Consider the following 8,970-nt stretch of genomic DNA (forward strand, 5'->3'; position numbering starts at 1 on the left):
TCAGGCAGGTCACAAACAACAGGGTCTAAAAACAGATATTACCCTTTAGGTTCAGTCCCTTTAGGTCGCCAAAATGGCGACCGACCCTGGTGGGACTCCGAGGAGCCGCAGACCACCTCCCCTTCCCTATGGCCCCTGCGCCAGCGGCGACGGCAAGCGGGAGGAGGACAGAGCCGGCGAGGGAGTGAGGGGCGGAGCGCAGCGCCCTCCCGCGCGCGTCTTCGCTCCGCCCCACGTCCCCGCGTCCCGGCCTGGAGCCTTCGCCAGGCCCGGCGGCGCGCGCTGCCTGACGGGATACTCGGCCCGCCCAGCCAGTCCTCCCGTCTTGCGTCGCTGCCGCGAGATCCGTGTTTCTCCCAAGATGGTGGCGCTGGGCTCAGGGTGACTACAGGAGACGACAGGGCTTTTTCCCCTTCGCCAGAACCCCGACACACCACCCCTTCGCTCGCTCGCGCATCCCGCCGCCGCGTAGCCATCCGCCGACCTGGGCGCCCGCCATCCGCCGCCTACTTACGCTTCACCTCTGCCAACCCGGCGCTCTCGGCTGCGGGCGGCGGCGCCTCCCGTGGCTCCTCCTCGGAATAGCTTGCGGCCTATAGCCCCTGCGAGGAGGGTTCCGCAGCCCCCCAGTGTGGACAGGCAGCTGCTGCTGGCGACAAACGCCGGGATTTCGGCGGCTCCGGCGCCCCCTTTCCCGGCCTCGGTTTCCGGAGAAAGAAGCGCGGGTCCCGCATGAGCCCCGGCGGTGGCGGCAGCGAAAGGGAACGAGGCGGTGGCGGGCGGAGGCGGCGGGCGAGGGCGACGACGACCAGTGAGGCGGCCGCCGCTGCGAGGGCCGCAGCCCAGGCGCGGGGGCGACGACAGGTCAGTGTTGCCGCGGACGCAGCCCGGACTGGCGGCGCTTGCTCCCTTCCGTCCCTTGTCTCCCCGGCCACCCTTCGGGTCCCACACTGGCGAGGGTAGACACCCACTTCCGCCACCCCCTATTCCGACCGCCGAAGCGAGTGTTTGGGGGAGCGTGGTCTGGAGGGGCTAGTGCCAGGAGTAGGCCCCTGGTGGCAGCGGCTGCTGCAGCCGTAACTGTCAGTCCTGGCTGAGCGCCGGAGGGAGGGTTTTGTCGCCCAAAGGGAGGCGAGCGGGCCCGGGGCGGGGCGGGACGTGCAGGGCGTCGAGAATTGGGCGTCCTTGGAGCGAGGCTCGCCGAGCCAGACTGGGCCCCAGGCTGGGAAGGACAGGCCTTCTCCTTCAAAGGGGAGCTCTTTCTCGGCGTTTTCGAGGTTTCTGGCTTTCTTGGGGAAGACATAGTCAGCCGTATGCTGGGTGGCATGGGGTTTTGGGGGAGTGAATCGATGGGGAGAGACAAGCGGATGAAGTGGTTCGTCAAGCCCACGGGTTATGTTCACTGATTATTCATGTGTTGCTGGTCAACGGGATTTCTGAAGTTGAACGTGAGTTATTGGGTTTGCCAGAGACTGCTGTGTTAAATGCAAACCTGCATGCAAGCAGTAGGCCTTTTTTTTACCTTTTCAGTTGAGAAAATGAAAGGACGCTTTCCTCATCTTTCTTGGTGTGGAGGCTTTTTGTTGGTAAAGTCAGAATCGAATGTACCAAATGTCTGTACAATTTAAACAAATAATTTTAATACAAATACTGTTGTTAAGTTTAGAATCCTCAAAAGGTAATTTAGTCTCTAAATTTTTTTATGACTTCCTATGGGTGTACTAAAATAGAAACAGTACAAAATTTGTTTGGGGTTATGTTTATTAAATAGTTAGAGTGCTGTTGAAAAGGAAAACTAATAGCATATGGGATTTACAGTCCAAAGTTAACCCTCAATTATGAAGAAATATGGATATGACCCATAATTTTGATCATTCCACTGCTTGCAATATCGAGAGATGCAGCAAATTAGCCCAGAATTTTTGGAGAGGGAAAGGGGTTTGCGGTAGAGATGACCTAAAGTTCAAGAAATACAGCTGTTAAAAGTTACATGTCAAAGACTCATAGGTACCTAGTAAATGTTTAATAAATTGGACAAATGGGATGAGAAGTGTTTTCCTCATACCTTTGACTAATACTTAAGAGATTATTTGAGAAATCTTGTAAAATTTAGAATTTAGGAGAGACAAGAAATTTTTGTTTTGGTATGTATAGTGGAAATAGCCTTGGAATTCGATCTTGCTTTTAAATCTAAACTACTTACCACATTTTTAGTAAAATGAATACAATATTAATGGTGCTGCTGCTAAGCTCTAAGGATGACCAGAAGCCCTATAAAGAAACACTAATAAGCATGGCAAAAAAAAAAACAAAACCCCAGGAAATGGTTTCAAGAAATAATATGCAGTCTTTATATATTTCTAGTATGTATAGAAGAAATATAAGAACAATACAAAGGAATAACTTGTAATCTTTATTTACAAAATTAAAATGTAAACTATGAAAGTCTTATTGTGTCAATATTTATCAACCAGCATTAGCTTGCTAAGTAGTATGCACACCAATGTGCACACCATTCTCTGGACATTGCCCTTGGCACTGCCCCCCTCCCCCCATTTAACTATACAGAGATACAAAATACTGTGTTTTGATTTCAGAGGTTTTGTAAGCTGGTTTATTTTCTCTCTCCTAAATTCTTTTTTTATGACTTAAGCCTTTTTTTCATGGCTCCCTAAATAAAGATATTTACTGGTCAGAAGTGTGAGGAAAACACGTTCTCCTACTTGTCCAGTCCCTTTTAAACAAGATTTATTGGGTACCTACAGTGTCTTTGACATGCAACGTTTAATCAGTTGTGTTTCTTAAATTTTGAGATCATTCCTATGTCAATCTCCTTTCTCCTCTCCAAAAAAATTTGTAATAATTTACCGTTCTTCTCAATATCAGTCAGTGGAATGATCCAAAACTATAGGTCATAGCTGAATTTTTCAGCCCAAGCACTTGAAATGATGTTTCCAATTGTCTGTTTTCTTAAATGGTTGCTGGTTATGTTCTCCAGTCATGTTGCACACTTTTTGTTTAGACCTATAATTGTTTAGGTCTAAATGTAGAAACACTACGTTAAGTACATATGCAGCTGTTAAAAAATCAGTTTTCAGATTTTTATGAGTGAAGAACAAATTTTCAAAAGTTATCTTTCAGGTAAAATATGTGAGTACAGTCTTAGGTGCTTTTTTGATGATGGTTCAGGACAACAGTTTTGACTGGTTTTGAGTGTTCCCATCACTGCCGAGGGTAAAGATAAAATTTGATTATCAGAGACATCATGGTATGTATAGTGGAAATATCTTTGTAATTAGACCCTGCTTTTAATTCTGGCCTTATCCTAATTAATCTTGTTGAGCCACAGTTTTGTTATCTGTAAAATGGGCTGGTGAAACTACCTCAGAGTTGTGAGGATTAAAGTATGTAAAATGCTTAACACACAGGCACTCAATAAATATTACCTTAGAAGGCTTTCTATCTAGTTTTTTCTGAATGGTTTCAAAGTACCTCAGATATAGTAGACTATAGCATATTATCCTTTATATTGTTTATTTGCCTTCTCATTAGCTGTGAACTCATTCTTTAAGACCAAGGATTCCTAGTGTTTTCCAGAGAGTGTGTTACCAGATGTCTTAGTCTTTTTGGGCTGCTATTACAAAATACCATAGACTGAGTGGCTTATAAACAACAGAAATTTATTTCTCACTGTTCTGGAGGGCTGAGAATTCAAAGATCTAGGTACTGGCAAATTTGATGTCTTGGTGAGGGCCCATTTCCTGATTCATATACAGCTGTCTTTTCACTGTAACCTCCTGTTGGGGAAGGTAGAGGGAGTTCTCTATAAAGAGGATCTCTTTTATAAGGGCACTAATCCCATTCATGAGGACAGAGCTGCCCAAAGGCCCTACCCACCATCATGATCTTTGGGGTTAGGCTTTCAACATATGAATTTTGGGGAAACCCATTCAGATCATAGCACCAGAGTATGTATAAATTAGTTATTGGTAAATCAGTAGATGGTCAAGTAACAATTATTGGGTACTTAGTGTGGCTACTATGAGCCGAGCTAGGTACAGGGGCCACAAAGACAAGAAAGATGTCTGTGTGTCTTTTGGAAGCTTATAGTCTAGTGACTTTCTTCCATATAATACCATTTTTTTTGTGAAACCCTAGCATGTAATGGACCTTCATTTTCCCATGCCCATCCAATGTTAGGGCAGTTCTGTGGACTTAATACCTCCAACCCACCAGCTACTCTAAAGACTTAACTGTTTTACTTCCTTTTTTATGCGACCCAGCGGCGTGTTTATGTCTTAGTCCCAGCCCACCACCTGATATCTTGCACATAATGTGTTTATAGTTGTGTGTGTGTATGTGCGTATACGTCTATAAAATAAAAAAAATTTACTCTGGCAGTTGTCTGTAAATACTCTTTTTTTGTGGCGGTGATTATCATTCTGTCTTTTGGCAATAGATTGAGGTCAGCTATTCTATGTCATTTTATACATGAGGAAATTGAAGTGCAAAGCTTTAAAATCAGTTTCTTAAAGTCACCCAGGTGGCAGGGCCAGAACCAGAATCTGAGTTCTTTGGGTTCTACTTTAGGACTTCATGCACACTGGGACATGTTCTGTCCTACTTTTGGGGAGTAGTTAGTTACACTTGCTTCGTGGTTACCCACCCACCTTTTTGGAGATAATGTGAGTGTTTCCTACACTGTTTTTTTTCTTTTTTAAGCAAGGCCCATCACTTCAGAATCTATACTGTTAATAGAAGGCAACCTTCACAGGATGCTGCCAATGGACCTTTAATTTCTTCTAATAAAGGAAAAAAAGTAAAATTATATTAAATAGAAATTATTAGTGTTGATCTTCTGGACATTTAAATCCTGCCTTCAATCATGAAATGTTTGAAATACTTAAAGTTGCTATATAAATACATTCTTTTTATTAATGAAGTGACTTATTAATAAATACAGAATGAATTTCTTTCCTAGCTTTCATTTTCATTTACTCTCAAAAATGTCACTGACGGTGCTTTGGTCTAAGTTATCTATAGCAAGTAAATATCCATCCTATTATGGATAATAATTAAAAAAGAAGCTTATTTATTATTAGGCCTATCTGAGAATGAAATTAGCATTTTCTTAAATACTGTTCTTTGCATATGAGGTTTAGCTGGAAGTCAGTTATTAGTTTGGTTCTAAGCCTTGTGACTGAACTCTCTAAAATTGTCTATAAAATTTTAAGTGCTTCAGAATCTAAACATTCAGTGAACAAAAGCCACTAAGAACTGTTGAAATGGAGAAAGAAGTACTAATTTTGGTGTCAGAGGATCTTGGGCTCATCCTCCTTATCTGGCTTCCTAGCTGGTCATGAGCAGGTATTTAGCTTTTATCTAAGCCTTTGTTCCTTCTGTCAAATGAAGATGAGACCTGCTTTGTCTGTTTCAGAAGAGTATGCTTTTCAAATGTGATCATTCTTGAAAAAGTGAATTAAGAACCTATTCTTAGAAACATTATTTTGGGAAATTTTTAGTGTGTGAATTTATTTTAAATATGTTAACCGCCTTTGACATGAACAATAGATCTTAATAGGTAGTGATCCATTATTCAGTATTATTGATCCAAAGTCCAATCCCTTTTGTAATTCGTTCTACTAGACCTGTTGTGTTAATTTGATAAATGACAAGTGAATCATAAGATTGACCTGAAAGGAAAAGAGATTTTAGGGGACATAGAACATAGGGGACAATACTGGATAAGATTGTTCCTGTAGTTCAACTCCAGGAAGTCTGAACAGGAATCTTGTATAAGGCATCACCTGTGGGCCATAGAAGAGAATCTTCTGTAAGACTTTATTAATTAAAGTCAGCATCTGTGCTGCAAGTAAAAATATCGAGGTAATATATGAGCCCTGAATCCTTATTATACAAGTTGGATAAAATCTTCCTTAAGTGAAACCTGTTAGCTGACCAGTGTGGTGTCTAGTGCTGTAACTCTTAACAGTTCAGTGCGTTCTAGAAGTTGATCTTCTGTATGTCTCTGGATCAATTGCGGTTAGTATAGCACAGATCCCTTTAAGTTACAGAAATCAGATATGAAAAAATTTTTTTTTTTTTTTTTTTTTTTTTTTTGAGAGAGTCTCACTCTGTTGCCCTGGCTAGAGTGCCGTGGCCTCAGCCTAGCTCACAGCAACCTCAAACTCCTGGGCTCAAGCAATCCTTCTGCTTCAGCCTCCCAAGTAGCTGGGACTGCAGGCATGCACCACCATGCCCGGCTAATTTTTTCTATATATATTTTTACTTGTCCAGCTAATTTCTATTTTTAGTAGAGACGGGGTCTCGCTCAGGCTGGTCTCGAACTCCTGACCTTGAGGGATCCTCCTGCCTCGGCCTCCCAGAGTGCTAGGATTACAGGTGTGAGCCACCGCGCCTGGCCGAAAAATAATTTTTTGACCTGTTTCTTTGTGGTATACAGGCTTGTAGCTCTTTTCTAGTTCTTAATGTGTGCCCATTGTATATACTTCCCAAAATTCAAGATGTTCCTTTTCACATTTAAGACAAGCACTGTTGCACTCAAATTACATAGCTGAATGGGGGCTGAATGAAGATGCTGCCAGTGCTGTACTTCCACGCATGTTCTTTTCATGTAATGACTTCTGTCTCCTTGTATCAGGAGGGATGGTTTATCCATTTTAAGCTACTTATAGATGTCTATCTCAGTAGCCTTCCTCTCAAATATGAGAAAGTAGTCTTAGAATTGCCTTTGTGGACTAGCCACCATACTAACTCATTTATTTTTATAATTTTTGTGATGCAGAATGAATTCTGAATCTCCTCCCACCCCCCAAATTAAATATACAGACAGTGCAGAGAATAATATAACAACCGACCATGTATGTACCGTTCACTATGGACAAATGTCACATTTTATCACTTTCTTGCACATTAGCTCCCTTTCTAAAACTCACTGTTCTTTATTTTTTTCTTAGATGATACCTTTAACACAGTGTATAACCCCACAGGAATTTCTTCTCTTCATACTTCCAACAAATATTTTCCTATCTCTTACCAAATATAAAGCATAATGCTGTTCTTTGGAAAGGATAAAATGCCCAGCAGTGTTTTCTATATAAAGCTAATGGGTCATAGGGGGAAATATGGGTTATTAATTATCTTAGTACTTTTTTCTTAAGAATTCAATTTACTGTGCTTCTGTGCACCAATATTTACAACCTCCTTACAGTGTACCATAAATAAGGATATTTAATATTTGTCTTTGCTAAATATTTTTTGTTTTAGGAATTAAAAAATATTAATAGGTGCTTTTGAGCACCTGTTGTATGTGACATGTATACTGATTGCTAAATCCTATGAATGTAAAGATTAATTGGGTAACATTTTTCTTTTCCAGTTTTCTGAAGTAAGCTGACAGTATGTCAGGTTTTGTTGGTGATAGAAAATATGCTGTTTAAAATAATCCAAATTCAGAGTTTGTAAGAAATGAAAAGCTTCCCTAATAACTTAAGCTGCTTCATTCTCATTCAATTTCTTACACAACTTTGCTATTGCAGTAACATATTAAATGTGTTTAAAAAACAGAGAGGGAAGATAGGAAATTAAATGGATAAATTTTGATAACTGAGGTAGGAATACACTCTGCTTGGCAGAATGGAAATGCTTCTTAAAAGTTAACTATTGTATTGCAATAAGAACACTTAAGTATAGTGTGTTAGAAGAACTGAGCTAATTTTAGTCTTTTATACAAATATAGATAGATTTCTGCATTTCAAATCATATATATTTCTTTAAATTTATTTATTGCTCAGTGTACTGTATTTCAAATTATCTTAAGAATGAAAAAGATACTGGAGTCTTATTTAATTCAGTAGGGATCAGTCCACTCCCTCTCCCTACCCCCATTTCTCTTATTCTATCTTTTGGGCTAAATGAAAGGTAGGGAAGGATGAGTTTAAAAATAGGTGATCTCCACTGAAGAATAGATGGGTTACTTATCTCAATTGAAATTAAATAACTTCTTTATTCCTGGATTGAAGATTCTGTGAGAACAGTAAATGTTTGCTGTCTTATTATGTAAAGTTTTTTATGTGCAGTTTTAGGCATTTGCAAGTGCCGGATGAAAGAACTGCTTTCTAGCTTTCAGCCCTACTTTTAGATATCTGCTGTGGACTGATAAGCTTTGAACGATCAGGAACAATTCTCTGAACTTCAAACTTAAAAATAATTTTAAGTAGAGCTAGGCACAAGTATGGGTCAGTTTACTGCCTGTTCCTGTACTGAATTTGACAAGGCATTCCTAGGAGAGTTGGAGTGGGGTGAGTGTGCATATGTATGTGGTCTCCATATTGCTCATTGACGCCAGACTTTGAGAAATTGGGGCTGATCTCTTTTAAATGGTTACGATCTAATTCCCTTAAGTGCTGTTTTAGGCACCTAGTATGTGTCAAAAATTGCCATGCTAAAATAGTATTTATTTTATATTCTTATTCTGATATCTTCTCCTTAGTTCTTTTATGAAGTAAGGCAGTTGAATTATATCTCCTAAGGTCATTTTCAGCTTGGAAATTATGTGCTCATGTGTCAGTTTTTTCTTTCAAAGTATATGTATATATTGTAATTATGAAATATTTAAAACATACAGAAAACAAAATAGCAAATACCCATTTATCCACCACCCAGAAGTATAAATTATGGCAATTTTGATACTTTAGGAACATACTCACTTGTAGCAACCCCACCCCTCCAAATCCTATTATGCTCTCTGACCTAAAATAACAACTATCTTGAGGTTCTTCAGTATATTTCATATCCTTGTTTTATACTTTGATTATATGTGTAATCATGTATCCATAAGTGATACATGGAGTTGGTTTTTGTATTTAAAATTTTACAGATTTGTATTCTATATCTTTCATCAGCTTGATTTTTTTTAAAAAAACAATATTAAGATTTTGAGATATGTAC

At 40.1% G+C, this 8,970-nt stretch overlaps 1 protein-coding gene across 3 annotated transcripts in view; it reads left to right on the forward strand.

Moving 5' to 3' along the window:
* The first annotated feature begins 257 nt into the window (after positions 1–257).
* UBE3A (ubiquitin protein ligase E3A) overlaps positions 258–8,970 on the forward strand; it is a 120,282-nt gene continuing 111,569 nt past the window's right edge. The window contains exon 1 of one of the 3 annotated variants that reach the window (XM_012648124.1): positions 258–864. The gene's annotated coding sequence lies outside the window, so the exon portion shown is untranslated. Of the gene's footprint in view, positions 865–1,236; positions 1,449–8,970 lie in introns of those variants that run through there. The other 2 variants (XM_012648126.1, XM_012648125.1) reach the window with 2 other exon arrangements.

Source organism: Propithecus coquereli, unplaced genomic scaffold, assembly GCF_000956105.1.
Source record: "Propithecus coquereli isolate 6110/MARCELLA unplaced genomic scaffold, Pcoq_1.0 Scaffold28, whole genome shotgun sequence".
Lineage (NCBI taxonomy): Eukaryota > Metazoa > Chordata > Mammalia > Primates > Indriidae > Propithecus > Propithecus coquereli.